Source organism: Tamandua tetradactyla, chromosome 6, assembly GCF_023851605.1.
Source record: "Tamandua tetradactyla isolate mTamTet1 chromosome 6, mTamTet1.pri, whole genome shotgun sequence".
Classification (NCBI taxonomy): Eukaryota; Metazoa; Chordata; class Mammalia; order Pilosa; family Myrmecophagidae; genus Tamandua; species Tamandua tetradactyla.
In genome coordinates this window covers 150394258-150414744 of record NC_135332.1, presented here as the reverse complement: position 1 = coordinate 150414744, position 20487 = coordinate 150394258, and the positions used below count along the sequence as shown (strand labels likewise).

At 38.3% G+C, this 20487-nt stretch overlaps 1 protein-coding gene and 1 long non-coding RNA gene across 11 annotated transcripts in view; one reads left to right on the top strand and one right to left on the bottom strand.

Annotated features, from left to right (window-relative positions):
• The window catches only part of ZFPM2 (zinc finger protein, FOG family member 2), a 476528-nt gene that overhangs the window by 10192 nt on the left and 445849 nt on the right, over positions 1 to 20487 (bottom strand). The window lies entirely within an intron of this gene.
• On the top strand, positions 1563 to 19969 carry LOC143688946 (uncharacterized). Of its 2 annotated transcripts, none has more exons than XR_013178398.1 (2): positions 1563 to 1660; positions 19712 to 19969. It is a non-coding gene; the product is annotated as an uncharacterized LOC143688946 (long non-coding RNA). The 2 variants fall into 2 exon arrangements; XR_013178397.1 differs by having other exon boundaries at positions 19703 to 19969.

Genomic DNA, 20487 nt, shown 5'->3' with positions numbered 1-20487 from the left:
ATGTTATAAAGCTTCTTTTTTTCTCATTGTGTATATATTGCAAGGCTGTATGTTATACTCATTAAGCAAGCAAAAATTGTACCCATTTTGATAAGTAAGACTGTGGTTTATCTTTCAGCATAACTGCCTTTTCAACTACACTTCATTTTTTTTCACCCTCAAAGAGATTATAGCTTTTAAACAACTTGTGGTAAAAATCTGGTGGAAGAGATAATAATAGCATATGATATGGTACATTTACACAGAAGAATCAGGACATTGTTTTAGAAGAGCTTGGAGAACTCATTAAACCAGCCTATTAAATTTTAAAGGTGAGAAAATAAAATACCATCAGTGACAGATAGATGTCAGTGGAAAAATAAGCTAAGATTACAGACTTCGGAGTCATGTGAAAGTTTTAAAGTAAAACACAAATACACTAAAATATTAGAAAAACATATTTTCACTTTGACACTAATGTACCTGAGAGCATACAAGTTTACCAAAGTTGAGTAAAACAGATTCAATTTGACATTGATTTATTTATTTACAAATAATAGAAGCTAAACTGTATTATTATGGAATCGGATAAAAGCTGAAAAGTGCTAACAGGCGGTGTTTCTGCTGGTGACAGTTTTTCCCCCCAGAAGCCTTCTGCATTTGGCTGCTACACTTTCTCTCATATGCATACAGATCCCAACTACTTATAGTTGTATACAAAATAATCATTTGCACTTTTTCTTTCCTTTGGGATACAGTTTATTAAGTGAGTCCACATAATAAGTGGGTGGAGAAGACAGAACAAGGAAATACACAGTTCAGTTTTGCTTCATAGCATGTTCTTTTGGAATCATAGGATTTTCAGTGGTAAACTTTGCATTACTGGTAAATCCCAGCCATGGGTATCTTTCACAAAGTATGAAAATGTTTGGATTCAGGAGTGTGCTGGAGTCAGTTGGCTCTGAACAATCAGGCACGATGTTAAATGTTCAGGAATTTTGTGAGCTGGTTGATGTCATATTTGTAGCTTAAAATTGGTCATAGTGAGAGCATTTTTGCCACAGAAGCCGGCAAATGCTACAAATTGGGCCTTCTTCCCATAATCCCTTTCCCTCTGATCTCCCCCTCCTACCCCAGAACTTGTTTTTAAACATTTATCTGCCATTACTAGTTAAAAGTCTGCAAAAGCAAGTTTAGAACAGGATACAATGGTTTTGAATGTAAACTAAAACCAGCCTGACTCATGCTGTGTACTTGGTGTATATTATTTGAGTGAAAGAATGAACAAACTCTTAAAATGGACATTTTCCCCCTAGAATACAGATCTCAGAGTAATGTCTAAATTAAAGGGGTAAGAAGTGCTGCAAGGGGAAGGGAGGAAGGGGGTCATTTGGAATCTGCTGTACTAGCAGATTGTGAGAAGTCAAATTGTAATGGCGAAAAGAACCAGCTTGAAAGACATGGCTGGAAGAGGATGAGTGAGAGAGAAGAGGCTATTGAGGATGACGCAGAAGGTCTTTGGCTTGAGAAACTAGCTGACTATGATGTCATTTGACTAGGCAGTAATGCTGGCCTAGTAATCACAGACAACAGCTGGAATCAATTAGCACTTTCTTTGGACCAGGTAGGCAAGGTGGTTTATGTACTTCATCTATTTTAATCTTCTCAACAATTCTATGAGGTAGGTAATATTTCCTCATTTTAGAATTGAGAAAATGGAAGTTTGGAGAGGTTAACTAACTTGCCCAAAGCCACACAAGGGGTAAGTAGCAAAATCACGATGTGGACTTCTCTCTGTCCAATCCCAAAGCCCAAGTGGGCCATGAGTGTGTTGTATGTATGCGATTCTTTTTTGAAAATGTTAAGTTTGAGTTATCTCAAAGTAGGAAGTAGGTGGAACATGGAGAAGACATTCAAGCTACAAAAAAATTATAATTTGGAAATCATCAGAACATGATAGGTTGTGCAGGAACAGTTTTGAGGAAAAAACTCGGCAGAATCTCAATCTTCGTAAGATATGGGCAGATGGAATGAGATCATTAAAAGCCATAGAGAACATATATTTGGGGAAAGTTAGATGGAAACCAAGAGAATGGCACCATGAAAATCAAGCATTGGCACTTTGAAACATTTTTCAGGGAGGGAATTTAGGGTATTCAACTTAAGGGAGTCATCTTTAGGGAGAGATAAGCCAACTATTGTAAAGTAGTTTCAACGACAGATTCAAATAAAACATTCTAAAAATAATTGCTAGTGGAGGATATAACCTCATTCATTGGGACTATAGTGTGGTGATTAAGGTTGTGGACAGTGGAACCAGACTAAGTGCAAATCTTGGCTCTGCAATTTACTGACTATGCACTTTGAATTTGCCCCCTATATCACTTTCCTCAGCCTTGCAAATGGGGATGATTATAACAATACCAGCCTCAAAGTGTTGTTAAAAGGATTAAATGAGCTAATACATAAGAAAACTTCAAACAGCACCCGGCATATAGGAAGTGCCATTTAATCATTAACCATTAACCTTTTGTTGAGTTGGTGCTATTTTCATTTCTCACTGTTTTAAATCCAAGAGGAAAGAAATTTCAGCACCATGAAAAGATAAATTTATGAATTCAGTAAGCAGATGTATCTATGTTGTACTAACTCATTTCAGAAAAGAAGACTAAGGCTGCATCAATTTGTGGATCACATACTGTTTCCTTACCAATCAGAAATAGAAATAGTTTAATGTACTGGGGCTGAGGAGGCAGGAGAACCAGTTTCCTATGCTACAGTTCTTAGAGGCAGGGAAACATGGCCAACTCTAGTTTACACTGGCAGTTAAAATTGTCTGGAAGCATTCATCTTGATAAGCAAACTAGGTGCATGAAAATGGTATGTTATGCTGATACTGAGCTATTTTGTTGTCTTGCACTAATTGGTGAATCAAACCACAGAGCAGTATATTTGGCTTTAAAATAAGAGCACCGTTTTTTTTTTTAATTTAGAAACATCCATTGTGAACCTAGAATGCTTGGATACCAAACTTTTGAGTCACAGCAAAGGATAGAAGTACTATTTTTATAAAGCTTTCAGTATGAGATGATTTTTAAAAAGTGCAAGGTCTCCCCGCTTCCCATTTTCCTAGTGAAGCTATTTAACAAACTGTTATCATGGCCATTTCAGTGGCAAAAAGTTGCTACTTAGATGGAGCTTCCTTTATTTGGCCACATTAGTTTCATTTAAGTGAATTTTGGATGACTGTGTTGATCTGAACATTTTGAGTGATTTAGCTCCTGGTCACTCTGTTGATGTGAGTGTCACCCTTCGTTTCAAGTGTCAGTGGAGTTTGCTGCATTGTTTCTGTCAAGCCTCTCTGGATATGTAACTTAAGGAATTTCAGTGGATGTTTTCTGAGGCTTTCATGTATGGTTATGATGTCCCAGATTTAAAACAACTGAATATTCAACATATTAATCCATACTAAAGACATATTTAATATGAAAGAAAGAATTATGTAAAGGTGTTTAGGCACACATATGGCAAAATAGTACATGATTAATTGGTCTCTTACTGCTTTCTTTGCATAGCTACTCAGGGGCAAATAATCTTGCATTAAAGGAATATATGCTCATAGTAAAGCATTGCTGGCACCTGAAAACGCTGAAATTTTTCTTCTTCCTGGTGTAAAGATGATCTCCACTGGTGGGCAAGGAACTTTGATTCTACTCTTGACTTGATTTTAGTTACTGTGTGTTCTTGGAAAATTGTTTTACCTACATCACATAAATGATGACCTTAGACCTTAGTGGTTTAGTTTCCCAGATGCAAAAACACCCATAAAATGGGCTGGCTTAAACAATGGGAATTTATTGGCTCACTGTTTTGAGGCCAGGAGAAGTCCAAAATTGAGGCATCAGCAAGGTAATGCCTTTTCCCATAACGACTGTGGTGTTCTTGGGCTGGCTCCCCATGATCCTTAGTTCTTGGCTTTTCTGTGACATGGCAGTACACACGGTGGGGTCTTCTTTCTCTTCTGGGTTCTGTTAACTTCCAATTTCTGCTCTTTCACATGGCTTTTTTTTTCCTGTCTGAATTTCACTCTGACTATAAAGGATTCCAGTAACCTGGATTAAAGTCCAACCTGGATCAGTTGGCTGCAATTTAACTGGACTAATGCTTTGAAACAATCTTATTTACAATGGGTTCACACCCATAGGAATGGATTAAGATGAAGGTAGTTCTTCATCTTACAGATGAAGGTAGTTCTTCATCTACCATTTTCCCAAGTACATAATTCAATCTGCCATGACTAGTTACCATCTAAATTATCATCATTTAATTATGAACAACTTTATATGCTTCTATGAGCAATGTGATAATAATAGCAATAATCACACATTTATTTAGTAATTATGGGCTATGTACCCGCACTGTACTAAGTGTCATGCAGCATTATCTTATCTATTTCTCCCAAGAAACCAAGCCTTCAAGGAGACCGTCAGCCTTTTACCAGGGTAATTGTGCATTGGGGAAAAGGAAATGATCAGATATTTCGGGGATTATTGGACCCTGGTTTGGAAGTGACATTAATTCCAGGGGACCCAAAACGTCACTCTGGTCCACCAGTCAGAGTGAGGGCTTATGGAGGTCAGGTGATTGATGGAGTTTTAGCTCAGGTCCATCTTACAGTGGGTCCAGTGGGGCCCCAAACCCATTCTGTAGTTATTTCCCCAGTTCCAGAATGCATAATTGGAATCGACATATGGAGCAACTGGCAGAATCCCCATATTGGCTTTCCAACTTGTGGAGTGAGGGCTATTATGGTGGGAAAAGCCAAGTGGAAGCCACTAGAACTGCCCCTACCTAGCAAAATAGTAAATCAGAAGCAATACTGGATTCCTGGAGGGATTGCAGAGATTACTGCCACTCTTATGGACTTGAAGGATGCAGGGGTGGTGATTTCCACCACATCCCCATTCAGCTGTCCTATTTGGCCTGTGTAGAAAGCAGATCGTTCTTGGAGGATGACAGTGGATTATCGTAAGCTCAACCAGGTGGTAACTTGAATTGCTGCTGCTGTTCCAGATGTGGTATTATTGCTTGAGCAAATTAATACATCCCCTGGTACCTGGTATGCAGCTACTGATCTGGCAAATGCTTTTTTCTCAATAGCTTTTAGTAAGGACCACAGAAACTGTTTGCTTTCAGCTGGCAAGGTCAGCAATATACTTTCACTGTTCTACCTCAGGGGTATATCAACTCTCCAGCTCTATGTCATAATCTTGTCCACAGGGACCTTGATCGTTTCTCCCTCCCACAAGACATCACTCTGCTCCATTATATTGATGATATCATGTTGATTGGACCTAGGGAGCAAGAAGTAGCAACTACTCTAGACTTAACTGGTAAGGCATTTGCCTGTCAGAGGATGGGAGATAAATCCAACAAAAACACAAGGGCATTCCACTTTAGTGAAATTTCTAGCTGTCCAGTGGTGTGGGGGCATGTTGAGATATCCCTTCTAAGGTGAAGGATAAATTGCTGCATCTGGCCTCTCCTATGACCAAAAAAGAGGCACAACGCCTAATTAGTCTCTAAGGATTTTGGCAACAACATATTCTTCATTTGGGTGTGATACTCCAGCCCATTTATCAAGTGACCAGAAAAGCTGCTAATTTTGAGTGGGGACCTGAACAAGAGGAGGCTCTGCGACAGGTCCAGGCTGCTGTACAAGCTGCTCTGCCACCTGGACTATATGATCCAGCAGATCCAATGGTGCTGGAAATGTTAGTGGCAAAAGAGATGCTTTCTGGAGCTTTTGGCAGGCTCCTATAGGAGAATCACAATGCAGAACCTTAGGATTTTGGAGCAAAGCCTTCCCATCTGCTGCAGATAACTACTCTCCTTTTGAGAAACAGCTTTTGGCCTGCTACTGGGCCTTAGTAGAGACCAAACACTTAACCTTGGACCACCAATTTACCATAAGACCTGAGTTGCCTATCATGAGCTGAGTGTTGTCTGACCCACCAAGCCATAAAGGTGGGTGTGTGCTGCAGCAGTCCATCATAAAATGGAAATGGTATACACAAGATAGGGCCTGAGCAGCTCCTGAAGGCACAAGTAAGTTACATGAGGAAGTAAGTTACAAAATGCCTATTGTCTCCACTCCTGCTACATTACCTTCTCTTTCCCAGACCAGAGCTATGGCCTCTTAGGGAGTTCCTTAAAGTGAATTGACTGGGAAAGAGAAAATTCGGGCCTGGTTTACAGACGGTTCAGCACAATAAGCAGGTACCACTCGAAAGTGGACAGCTGCAGCACTACAACCCCTTTCCAGGACAGTGGCGAGGGGAAATCCTCCCAGTGGGCAGAACTTTGAGCAGTGCACCTGGTTGTTCATTTTGCCTGGAAGGAGAACTGGCCAGAGGTGTGTTTGTATATGGACTCATGGGCTGTTGCTAATGGTTTGGCTGGATGGTCAGGGACTTGGAAAGATCATAATTGGAAAATTGGTGACAAAGAGATCTGGGGAAGAAGTATGTGGATAGACAGTTCTGAGTGGGCTAAAAACATGAAGATATTTGTGTTCCATGTGAAGGTGCACCAAGGGTGACTTCAGCAAAGGAAGGTTTTAATAATCAAATGAATAAGATGATCCATTCTGTGGATACCAGTCAGCCTCTTTCCCCAGCAACTCCTGTCATTGCCCAATGGGCTCATGAACAAAGTGGTCATGGTGGTAGGGATGGAGGTTATGCATGGGCTCAGCAACATGGACTTCCACTCACCGAGGCTGACCTGGCTACAGCCAATGCTGAATGCCCAATCTTCCAACAGCAGAGTCCTACACTCAGTCCTGATTTGGCACCATTCCCCAAGGTGACCAGCCGGCTACATGGTGGCAGGTTGATTACACTGGACCACTCCCTTCATGGAAGGGGAAGTGATTTGTTTTAACTGGAATAGACACATACTCTGGATATGAGTTTGCTTTCCTGCATGCAATGCTTCTGCCAAAACAACCATCCGTGGGCTTACAGAGTGCCTTATCCATCATCATGGTATTCCACATAGCATTACTTCTGATCAGGGAACACACTTCACAGCAAATGAAGTGCAGGAATGGGCATGCTCATGGAATTCTCTGGTCTTACCATGTTCCCCATCATCCAGAAGCAGCTAGATTGATAGAAAGTGGAATGGCCTTTTGAAAACTCAATTACAGTGCCAACTAGGTGGCAATACCATGAAGGGCTGGAGTAGTGTTCTCCAGGAAGCTATGTATACTCTGAATCAGCATCCGCTATATGGTACTGTTTCTCCTACAGCCAGGATCCATGGGGTGGAAATGGGAGTGGCACCACTCACTATTATCCCTAGTGATCTACTAGGAAAATTTTTTATTCCTGCCCCTGTGACCCTGAGCACTGCTGTTCTACGGGTTTTAGTTCCAAAAGGGGGAGTGCTTCCACCAGGAGAAACAACAATGATTCCATTGAACTGGAACCTAAGACTGCCACCTGGTCACTTTGGGCTACTCATGCCCCTGGATCAACAAGCCAAGAAGGGAATTACATTACTGGCTGGGGTGATTGACCCTGACTATCAGAGGGAAACAGGACTACAACTACACAATGGAGATAAAGAAGAGTTTTCCTGGAATATAGGGGATCCCCTAAGGCATCTTTTAGTACTACCATGCCCTGTGATTAAAATCAATGGAAAATTGCAACAACCCAATCCAGGCAGGACTACCAATGGCTCTGAAACTTCAGGAATGAAGGTTTGGGTCACCCCACCAGGCAAAGAACCATGACCAGCTGAAGTGCTTGCTGAGGTAAAGGGAACATGGAATGGGTAGTGGAAGAAGGTAGTGATAAATATGAACTAAGACCACATGATCAGTTATAGAAACAAGGACTGTAATGCTGTTTTGTTCATGTTGTACTATTTAAATTGTAAGATATCAAGTTTAAGAATGAATATTATCCAAGGAATTGCACCCCATCCTGGAGAGATTTAATGCATCTCTGGTTATATGCAGGACAGTTGAGCATTGTTAGGTGAGAAAAAAATGTGTCTTTTATTGTTTTCTATTTAGAAATTAGGTATGGTTTAAGGTGATGAGTATAGCTCCCAAGTTGACAAGGGGTGGACTGTCATGGTCAGGTTCATGTGTCAACTTGGCCAGGTGGTGGTACCTGTGGGCAAATGCAGCCTGCCTGTTGCTTTGAGGACATTTCATAGAATTAAATCATGATCACAGCTATATCCACAGCTGATTCCATTTGTAATCAGCCAAGGGGAGTGTCTTCTGCAATGAGTGATGCTTAATCTAATCAATGGAAGCCTTTTAAGGAGGATTCAGAAGAGACAGGCTCCCTTCTTGCTTCAGCTGGTGAGCCTCTCCTGTGGAGTTCATCCAGACCCTCCATCAGAATCGTCAGCTTCACAGCCTGCCCTGCGGATTTTGGATTCTGCATTCCCTTAGTCACATGAGATACTTTTATAAATTTATATCTGCAAATACTTCCTGTTGATTCTGTTTCTCTAGAGAACCCTAACTAATACAGGTGGCTTTTATTTATTCTCATTTTACTGTGAGATAATGAGGCTAGAAGTGTAATTAAGAGGTTGAAGGTCACACAGCTAGAGGGGAACTGGAAAAAAATAAAGGAGGTGGGACTTGAAAAACACTGCTTGGCTCTGGATTCTGTAAACCAGGTGTTCAAGCCACAGCACCATCTGGTGTTCACTGTATAACTACTATTGCACCTTACATTGATGACTCAATTTGAATAATTAGCAAAGTTATTTCTCTGAAGCAGTAAAAGGTGGTTCACCTTATAAAACAGTGTCAAATAGATTATACAGTGATGAGACAGAGCTGCTAAATACATAGCTAGAAGCTGGAGAAGTGTGTCTATATTTGTGATGTGGAAGTGACCACAGGTTATCTTCTAACTTAGCTAATAAATAATAATAACAGCTAACATTTACAAAATACTTGCTGTGTGCCAGGTAATTCTGTAAGCACATTACATATAATAAACTAATTTCTAATATGAAATAAAAATGTAGCATTTATCATGTTTCCTATTTAAAGTGCAAGTTCATCTGGGCACTAAAAGGGACATCAAAACTCTACATAACCATAGCTGACAATTTTGACTATACAATAGATTCACATAGCCAGCTTTTAATTAACACTGTTTTCTGAGCCCTACCCCAGATATATTAAATTAAACTCTCTGGAAGAGCATTCAGTCATCAGTAATTTTTTAGAAGCCCTCCAGAGGGTTTAATGTGCCTCTAGGGTTAAGAATCATGGGCAAAGGGGAATAGTTTTTAGAGAGTAGAAAGAGTGAGGATCCGTGGTAGATTCATTTGTGTATCCCAGTTTGAACATGTTCTTGGTCCCCATGCTATGTGTCTGGATCCATTATAAATAAGATCTCTTCAAGGGGTTATTTCAGTTAAGGGGTGGCCCAATTGAATTAGGCTAGGCTTTAATCTGGATTACTGGAGCCCTTTAAAAGAAGAGTCAGAGTCAAATACAGAGAAGCCACAAGGAGCAGCCAGATGCTGGAAGACAACAGAGCCCGGAAGAAAAAGAAGATGCTGCTATGTGCATTGCCACATGACAGTAAAGCCAAGGACAAAGGATTCCATTAGCCAGCCCCAGAATGCCACATTCTTCTGGGAGAAAGCATGCCTCCCTGATGCCTCAATTTTGGACATCTCCTGGCCTCAAAACCATGAGCCAACAAATCCTCATTGGTTAAGATATCCCACTGAATGGCATTTGTTTTATCAGCTAGGAAACTAAAACAGGGTCTATGAACACAAAAGCCCCTTGGTGAGCAAATGTTTCACAGACATGTTCAGGCAATTCAGTAGAGAGCTGTCCATTTTGAAGCTCAGAAAACTGGAAACTCAGACATCTGAAAATAGTTTTGAATTTCCCCTTTGCCACATTCTTCAAATATCAAGAGGAATGAAGAATGAAAAGGTAAAGAAAGGATGTAATGACAATATCATCTTTCAGCTAAATAAGCCAAGAAGGAACTTACTAAATTTTAAAATATTATTTGATTTTACAATGTTTAATACCTTATTATTTCAAAACTATGAAACTTATGATTAGGAATGATCAATAATATTGCATCCCCCAAACCGCAGAAATATCATATTGTGCAAACCAGAGCAAAAAATCACATTCCTATTGCTTGTGCATGAAATCTTTATCAAATGGCATCAGGCACTGAAGTAGCTATCTGATACCTTCCTTGCTTCCACCGAATGGAAAGGTTATTTTAGGATTCTCTCTGTCTGCCTCTTATGCTGCAAACAGTCACTCTCTCTAGTTTCCACACCTACACCCCACTCCACAAAACAAAAGACAAACGACAAGTTTCCATAGAAAGAAATAACTACTAAGGCCTTGATGTTCTTGAAAAATCATGTAGTTGCTGTTCTAAGTAATGTTTATGGTCAAGCTTCTTGACAAACAGATATGGTTTCTAACAGGAAGCTTATAAATTTTTCTCATAATTGCTGTCAAAACCGCAGTGACGTGTACTACAAGTTTTGAAAATAAAGAAGAAAATCACAGTTCAAACATGATTATATTCTGGAAATTCACACTCCTCTTTCTAGAAGCAGTGGCCTTAACTATCTCTCCATCCTGCCAAATTTTTCACTTGTGCTTTTTATTATTTATGAAATCAGTGTCTGCACAATGTCATGCAGACCTCTGCTGATAAACTCTAATTAAGATTAAGACAAGCCTTTTGGAAAGGATCCCATCATTAGCAAACATGATAAACACAAAAATACTCCCTACTTGTCAACCAGGAGCAATTCAGTAACCTAACAGTATTATCTGTTGCTAGGTTACAGAGCTGACAAAGCTTCAATTATATTGTTCGACCATACCTACAGAGTTCTGTATAAGCAAAATGTATCCAGTATAAAAGCATTTAACTCTGTCCATGTTATCTGCAGTTCATGGCTTCTTACAATGGTAAAAATCAGGTTAATGATTACATAGCACACTAAAAAATATTTCCCATGTGTTATGTCTACACATGTTTCTTTCTAATTTATCTGCGTGATTGGTAGATGCCTGCTTTGTAAAAATAAGGAAATGCAATGTGAAGCTGTAAACCTCAAGCACAACTATGTCCAGGCTCATCAAGATACAGACCTAAACTTTGCATATAAATAAATAGTAAATTGAGCCAATTAAATTACTCTGCCTCAATATGTAGAAGGATAAGGAACCTCATGCAAATAGACAGGGATAGCTGTATGAAACTTCATTTTAAGCTACAAAAATCTCCCAAATAACCCCCCACACTCCCTAGAAATACAAAATTAAATAGCTGGTTTACAAAATAATATTCTAATGGCTTTTCTAAGCTTATTTTAAAAGTTGAAACTAGTAACTTTTACTACACAGCATTTAATCATTACATATCATTTCTCTCTATTAGACTGGGAACTTCAGGGAAAAAAATCAACAAAACTACCACCAAAAATGCAGGCATTTGACAAGGGGAAAAGCAACAAAGAAAAAAAACCTGCATGAATGAAAAGAGGAAGTCTGTGTAAATTTGATTATTTTACTACTTTTGGATAATTTTTACTACTTTTGGATAATTTTTTTGTAGTTTTCATAGAAATTTTGGGGAAATGTAATTATATATAAATGAGCCACCATTTCCAAACAGCTCTGGCACAGAAATGTTATATGATATTCTAAATTGCTATGGCATATTTGGTTTCTTAAGATACATAGTATATGACATTTTTGTGTTAATGTAAGTCTTTCGCCTTCACAAACATGATGCAAAAAGATGGCCAATTGGGGCAGTGCACTGGTGGCTCAGCAGGCAGAATTTTTGCCTGCCATGCCGGAGACCCAGGTTCAATTCCCAGTGCCTGCCCATAACCAAAAAAAAAGATGGCCAATTGATGACCAAAGTATAGTTAATAAAGATTATATATTAGTCTATGGAATAAGCTATGAGAATTTTAGGCACATCCAAGTAAACTAAACCTTTCTCTAGGGGAATAAATATGCCAGTTAACACGTAGGTGCCTCTGTACACACAAACACACAATGTTTCTGGAGGTGAAGGAAATGGGTGGGGAAGGGCTATTTATTTGTTTGGTCATTCATTTTTCTTTAATTCTAAATAATTTGAAAACCCAATATGATGCCTCTAATGAAGTTTACTTTTTTCATAACTGGGAAGCACTCGGTCAGAATAATTCTCTAAAAGCTAAATAACGGCCTCATTTCAACATTACATGCTACTGTCTAGATCTCAGGGTTTAGACTTTAACACGGCACATATATCTATATGTAGCCACATTGTTTAAAACAAATTTTATAATGAATTCAAATCCAATACTGTTGAAATTCTTGACAGTGGAGTAGTGCAAGGAATAGGACTTATAAATTATGTGTGCCCTTCTTTGAAAACCGTTTTGGAGGTTTCTTTGTGCACTGGCAAATACAGTAGGAATATGAGGTATTGTGTGGATCCTCCTGCACAGCACCTGATAAAAGAATAAAGAGCTGTGACATATTCTTAAAACAATAGAGGAATTAAAGGGAAACAATGGGCCAGCTGCTTCATTAATACAATCAAAAGGAAGCCCAGCACAGAGAAGTCCAGATAATTAAGCACTACTCTTTTTAGACCTTATTTCTATAATAAAATTGCTTAAAAATATATTAACTACTTCATAGTTGTTAGATAGATCTGTTGTTTATTTAGAGTTGATTAATGCCTCTTTTCTGCATGCAGCAACATGCCAACTCATAGTTTACAACAGTTTTTGAATAAACTAGAGTAAGAATAATTGATAAAGATCAGTACAATACACAGCAATAAATCAAAGCGTTTTGAAGTGTCTTTCTTGTTTTTCAATAATCTGTAACATATTTACCATCTAGGCAACGTGGGCATTTTGGGGCATTCAACTCTTCCAGGCTGGCACGTCTGACATCTTTTTATAGAACATCCTAACAGTTCCTAGGAGCAGGAAAAAAAGTCAGACTTGACCAGCAACTCTGGAGTCTGCTTTTGGTATCTGAGCCAGAGGAGAGGACAGATTTTTTGCTTTGCCTTTTTCAATCAAAAGGGATGGACAACATGACAGGACTACTTGCCAAATGCGCTATTTATCCTTCATTAACTTGATTATAGAAAACAAAATGAAACTTTTTATGCTCTTATGTTAAAACACAATTTACAATTTCAGATAACAAGGCTTTCATTCTTTAACTCTTCTGTAGGCAGCCTTCCCTCTGATGTCAATAGTTCATTTAACTGCTCAAGGAGTGTAAAATTGGGAACTGAGTACTGCATGTTCAATGCTGAAGTTAGGATAAAAAACTACATCTTGGTTTTCTCCCAAATGTTTTTAAGCAACCTTATGCCAAATGAACTTTACTAAACCATATGGTCAATTTAAATGAATTTTATTCTATTCTGATGATTTTAGAATCTTAATGGAGGAACTGAGACAGAATTAGAAGGAAATGAAAAAGAAGATGAGGCAGGGAGATAAATGAATAAATATACTTTTTTAAGATGAAGAAAAGAAAGATTCTGTTTTTATGTTGTATATATTTAAAAATATATCAGCTGACATCATATTTCTAAAAATCTTACTGTATTATGCCAATATTTTAGAGAATAATAACTAATACCAGTTATGAAATCTGGCTTCTCTGACTTCAGTAGTTAGTTCTCTATTAGCTCAATAAAATGTCCTCAAATACAGAGTAATAGAAACACAGAAACTAACAGTCAGTAGTTACAAACTAAAATGACTTTTAGAGCTATTATAAGTGATAAATACCTAAATATCTTTGCTTTGGCTAAGCAAACAAAACCTACTTTTCTTAGAGTAGATAAACATGGATTATGAATAGTCTTATGGTCAAGGGATTCCTTTCTAGTATACTTCTTTAAACACCCTAAGACATAAACTGTGTGCAAAAAACTAGAAAAGCTTATCATGATATACTGTAAATATACTAAACTGCAGTGGCTTCTTTCTGCAAGTATTTTGGAAATGAGCATAATGTAGCATCTGTGAATGTGTCATTTTAAATACTATATTCTTCATTCTTTGGCATTAATCAACAGATAAAGCAGGTTTGAGTAGAATTTAGAAACAAAGAAACATGAAAAACCCTCATTAATCTAAAGAAATCAGCTGTGTGACATATAGGAAATACTATCATCCCATTTTACAGGCAAGGAAATCAAAGACAGCTGGTTAAACCAGCATGTGACCCAAGTTCTCCAATTCTCTGAGAGCATCAGTGGCCAAAGCTTGTCAGATCCCCATCAGGTCTTCTGGTTCCAGCTTGTATTCCATCCATACAACATTTTTCCTATAAAAAAAAAATCTCCTATTGAGATCATTTCCTTTCCCTTCTACAAAGCACCCAAAATCCTTTCCAGAAAAGTAAACGGTGTCATTGTTGTCAATTTGAAATTTCCACTGAAGTATAGTGCAGAAAGTGTTGCCCCATGAATAAAAAAGTATTCAGAGCTGCTCAGAAAAACAAACTAGCAAGATTATGCCTTCTGACCTGATGTGTTGGAGGTCCTGAGATGCTTGTATGTAAGGGCATGGGATCTTAAACAGAAAAGGCATGCTCGTGTGTCTTTTCGGCATTTCTGAGGTTCAGTACTTCTCAGGTGTGCTGCATTAGGGCTCCGCAGAAGCCTGTAATGACACACTCAAGTAGCCCATTTGACTGTCTGGCTGCTTGGTTATCATGATTTTAAATGACCAGCCAAGAGGAGACATTACACCCCAAAGGTGAGCTATCAAAATTTTGCCTGTGTCTGATAAACTGATCACAAAGATGCTTTAGAGTCTAATTGTAAACAAAAGCGTTTATCAACTAATAATTTGCAATAAACTGAAGTAACTCCCAGCTGAGCCCGTAACTATAATTGTCTTTACCATCTGCCTATTAAAATACCATTCTTCATCAGCAATCAGGAGGAGAAGGGAGGAAATCTCCACCAAAATACATGAGTCACAAGCTTATGAATAATTTGCGTGCATTCCACACTTTCATTATGACCCCAGCACTGGGTGTGCTTAATTTTCCCATCTTGCTTAGCCTAAGAATGTTCAGAAATTAGGTGAAAGGGAAAAGAAGAGGGGAGGAAAAAATGCAATACAGTGCCTGCTGCTCTGCAGAGGAATAAATTATACAAGTTCATCACAGGAGGCTGCTTTTAATTTGTCTTTCCTCCTTCTGCTGCTCTGTGAAATACCCATTGCAGTATCCTGCTAAAAAGCCCTGCGCGCCAGGCTGGAAATGAACTTCTCTATTTCTTTTTTACCTTGTCCATTTCTTTTCTTCTTCTTCTTTTTTTTCCTAAGAGGCTCACTGAACTTCTCCAAGGAGTCAGTTTAAAAGTGTAGATGCCTATAGAGGGATGTTTGGGGCTGGCGAGTCTCTTGAAACAGGCAAAACTGTGGAGTGGAAGTGCCCAATAGCTGGGATGGACTTGTGTCTAGCTGGACATGGCTTCCATTTTCTTTTCCCTCCAAGCATAATGATCCTCTGACTAAAGTCTCCTTTCAGAGAATAGGTTTCAACCTCAGTAGGTTCAATCAATGGTCAGAAACTCCCCATTGCTAGAAGAAATCCTGCCCCTTGGGTCCTCACCAGATGCATCCACAGAAGGAAGAAACTAGGCAAAGAGGTTAGATCCCTTGGCATTTTGCTTTTCTGGAAACTTCTTTCTCAATAGCCAACATCACTCTATGCCTTCACAAAATTTACTGTTTTCAGTATATTTATCCTAATTTTATCTTCACAAAATACACTATTTTAAAAACACTCTCATAGTATTAAATGTATGTGCTGCCCCGATGGTGAAATTAAGATATCTATTTACATATCACTTTTCTCATATTCCTTTGCTGCTCAGAGCATGTTCCTTTTTCAAGTTATTCCTTTTGCAGAGAACATGTTATCTTCCTTAAGAGCTCAGAAATTATAGCGAAGGAGACTATAGACTGACCACATATTATGAAAAACATAAACAATTGTTCTGGGACAACAATTTTGTCAAGTTAGCTTATTATAACATAAATTAAAGGTTCTTTTTATTTTCTTAAGGGCTTTCCCTTATGCATTTATTTTTCCTTAAAATCTAATGTTAAATACATCAGAAGTAATAATAACTGCAATTATTAACTGCTAATGGTCACATAACTGCTTCTTATTGTACGTGGTCTGGAGAAGAAAACATTGGGGAACAATGAGCTCTAATCTTCTTCAATGAAATGCAGGCAAAAACTGGATGTTACCATGTTCTTTGAATTTCAGATACATAAAAAATAGGACAAAAGTTTTGCATAGATTTAAAATATCCTAAGAATCTTCATAGACACTGTGTGCCAGATAAAATTCTTTCTGGAAGTACTATGTTTTCCTCATTAACCTACCTTTTCCAGACTTTGAAATTCTTTTCTTATGGAGATTTTTCAAATGAGTAAATAAGATATGGAACAAGAGTAAACACATTTGAATATGTTGACTTAAAATGATTTTTTTGAAAATTAACCAAAATGATCATTTAATATTTAATATCTGAAGATGGCTAATATTAAACTTCCATACTGGTTAATTGCTTCCAAATATGCACAAATGCGAGTGGTTTTGCTGTCATCGTTTTGTGGGGGTCGGGTTACACCAAATGGACTTTTTTATGTCATGATTTGAGTTTAGGAAAACCGAAAACTTTAATAGTTATTAATCTTTTTCTACCTAAAGCTGTTGTCACGATGTATTCTAAAATGTGGAATTTCAACTTATTCTTTAATTTGAAAACTTACTGGATCCCTATTCTAAAGCAAATTTTAGAATTATTATATAACAGTCTATATTAACACTTTTATTTGAAAGAGTATAATTATAGAACAAGGTTAAACTTTGATTTTCTTTGCTTTCTCTCTATATAGTATATATATTCGTGTATAAATACCTAGACTCAATTTCAAATGACTAGTTTTGCCAATAAAATAAAGTTTTGAAAAACAAATGACCAGCAGATGGCGCTCAGTGCATTCTATGTACCCAGCAGGAAAAGAAGAAACTATGGGCTTTATTTAATTAATTCTATTCTATACTAAATGTGAAGTTGCTACGCCAAGCTTTATAATCCCCCAAGATTTCTGGTAATTGCCTAAACAACTTTGTGGTAATTTATAGACCATTCTCCGATGCTCATCTAAATAGCACTGCATTCAAGTCACGTGCCTGTGTCGAGATAACAAAGCATAAAGATGTAACAGTTTTCCCCTCTGAAACAGGAAGAGAACAGAAGCCTGGGTTCCTGAAATACTACACAAACTCATCAAATGAATAGCTCTAAAGTTTCTGTTTAAAATTAGACAATTTCTGTTTCTCCGGTTATTAGCTCCTTGCTTTTTTAAATGAAGAATGCAAAGACCCTATTTTTCAAGGGGTCTGTAATCTACATCATGGTTATCTTGAAGTTCTCTTAGAATAAAACTATTTGAGCAGATATTTGCTGATCACTTTGACACATGTCCTGCCTCTGAACGTTACGGGGCATTATGTGTTTGTGTCGAAGACAGAAAAACAGCTTTGAATGGTAAAGATTATCATACACGGAAAAAACACGGAAAACAAAATAACCGGGCAGAAAGCCTGCCTGAAGTGATGGTGTTCTGTTTTCCTTCCCCTTTCCCCTTGCCTGCCATCTCCTCCTCTGTTTGGAAGAAAACGTGCCTTGAACTTTAAGACTTCATTATTTTCCAGCTGCCACCCAGTCTCTGTAATAGCAGAATTCTATGATAACTAGAGAGCATATGGCAATTTACCTGAGTGAACCCTGATGAGTCCCTCCAATCTCCTTCTCCAAAATCTTCCTGTCATTCTCTTATGGGTAGAGTTCCCCACTTGGTTTTAATTTAGCCGACCGTCTCAATCTTAAGGGAAAGTCCTGAATCAGAGTTCTGGCTTAACAGTCAGTCTTAATCTTTAAAGGCTTTTAAAGAATTTCCAGCAACATCTGACTAACCTGAGTGAAAATGCTTCTGAAAATCTCTCTAGGACTATGTATACTAAGAATCCTGTTGTATCCCATCATCATCAGTAAGGCCTACATGAAGCACATATTTTTAAAATGTGCACAATATACTGCTCCTTTATCTTATTAGCATTAAAAAACATTTAGCAACCCTCAGAAATTATATTAGCATTAATAAAACAAAGGAAACTAAAAACAAGTCTCAGTCAACATAATAGCACATCGTGTCCTTTCGAAGACATGGGGCTCCAAGTCGTTGGAAGTCTGCAAACAGAAAGGGAATTGTGGCTCTGCCCAACGCCTAGAAAATCTCTCTTTCAAGGTCGGCACTTCACAGTTGAATTAAGAAGGGCAGTGTGGAAGGCAGGATGGCCGCCTGCCAGGGCTGTTGCCGATGAGTGGGTGATCTTAGGGGAATGAACTGCAAAATCTCAAATTTTGGTTCGCGTGACAATAAAACCACAGCCAAATGATTTTTCTAAGATTCGTATGGCCTTCTGCTCCATTTTACTTTGCAGTTTGAAATGATAAATGTTATTGTGCATTAATTTGCACAAAAGGGCCAATGCTACATTTAAGAACATATCGAATATTTTCAGTAAGATCAGTAACAAAATATGTTGTCTTCCTGTGGAAATAGGTACAAACATTTTCAGAATAGTGTCAGTTGGCAGGAGAAAAATGGGCTGTTATTACAGCCTTTGAGAATAAAGAGACAGCACTCTTCCCAGTATTTCACTGATCCTTCTTAGTTGAACTAGGCTGTGACAAGATTCGATAAAATATGTTCATGTTTTAGATCACATTCATCAGTTAACCGTAGGTGTGATCTCAAATAAAGGAGAAAGAGGAAAACAAGAAGGCGACAGCAGGGATCCAACTCATGGGAGCCTCTCCTCGTGGACAACATAACAAAAGGCTGAGTGCTGAAATCAGGGTGTGACTTAGTGCAGGGAGGAGAGAGAAGAATATTACACCCAACTGTGTAGTTGATCAGAAAAACGGATGTGAATGATGTGATGACTCTTAGGTCAACAGACTTCTCCTCACTTCCTGATGCCCAGGCCAAAAATGCTCTTCCCTCTTGAACACCTGCTTTGGAGGAGGCCAGGAATGAGCAAGATAGGGAGAGGAGGCGTGATCTGGGTATGAGTTCTCACAGGGACAGCAAGAAGACTGACATGGCTTCAGGACTTGCTGAGCTGAGTGGGGTTCAAGTTTACATTCATATTCTCTCTGTCTGGGTGGGGTTTTGTTGTTTGCTCCTTAGATTGCTTGATGTTTGTTTTTGCAGACAGATGCCTAGAATGCTTTTTACTATTGCATGTTGTTCTTGAATTTCTAAATGGTCAGAGTAGCCAAGATAGTATTCAAGAGGAATGGAAAAATTAACTTACTAACTAGGTAACCAAATAACCTGTCCCCTAGGCTTTAGTTATGAAGTGAAAAGCTAACTGAAATATACTTTATAGTGTGACATTTCATAAACACTGTTAACTCATTTTACTCATAATATCCCTGGTCATGAGTTGTCATTTTAATAGGTTTTGGACATAACATTTTGAGCTTTTGTTCTTTCCAACTACATTCCTTGAGATTGATATTAAATTTTTTTTAAGCGTTTATAGGTTCAAAGATCTACTCCGTGGTTGTTGCAACAGTGCATTGTTCCTGTGGTTCATATCTCCGGCTGTGCTGTGGGATATTGTGCGGAACAGTAAGCTCCCCACTGAAGGGAAACTCTGCCCTGGAACACTTGTGAAGGACGCGCTATGGGATGACCAAGGGAAGTCAGAAGTCTGCAAACCCCTGCTGTAATTCTTTCCAATATTTTCCTGGATCATTCAGTTCTAAATAAACTAGTTCAAGGATAGTTAAAAGATCAATCTGCTGTCTATTCTTCCTAAAACCTGAAAAAAAAGTAGAACAGAAATGAAAAGGGAAACAGAAAACGAAGGTAGAGTTTTGGAAAGCAGTGAGTTTCGACTTTTTTTTAAAATAACACAGATAAGGAACAGCAGATTAAGGTATCTCTGTATCTCCATTAAAATGGAAGTGAAAGACAGAGATAAATGTTATGGTTATGACATTTTGTTTCCTGTACACAAAGGATCCACCCCAGTGATCTAGTTGAAATTTTCAGTATAGCCAAGAAATTAGGGAGTGGAAGACTGCTGAAGAAGAAACTGAAAAAGTCAAAACAGGATATAATTAAGGCTTAAAAAGGATTTCAACAGAGGTAGGGTCAGGCTAAGGACAAACTGTGGTAATGTTTTATAAGCAGTGATAAGAGGAAAGACAGTCAAAGAAGATGAAGCACAAAAATAAATGTTCAAGATCAAGGCTCAATATGGGATTTTCACCTTTGCCAACCAACAAAGTTCTGACATGGGGACAATGACAT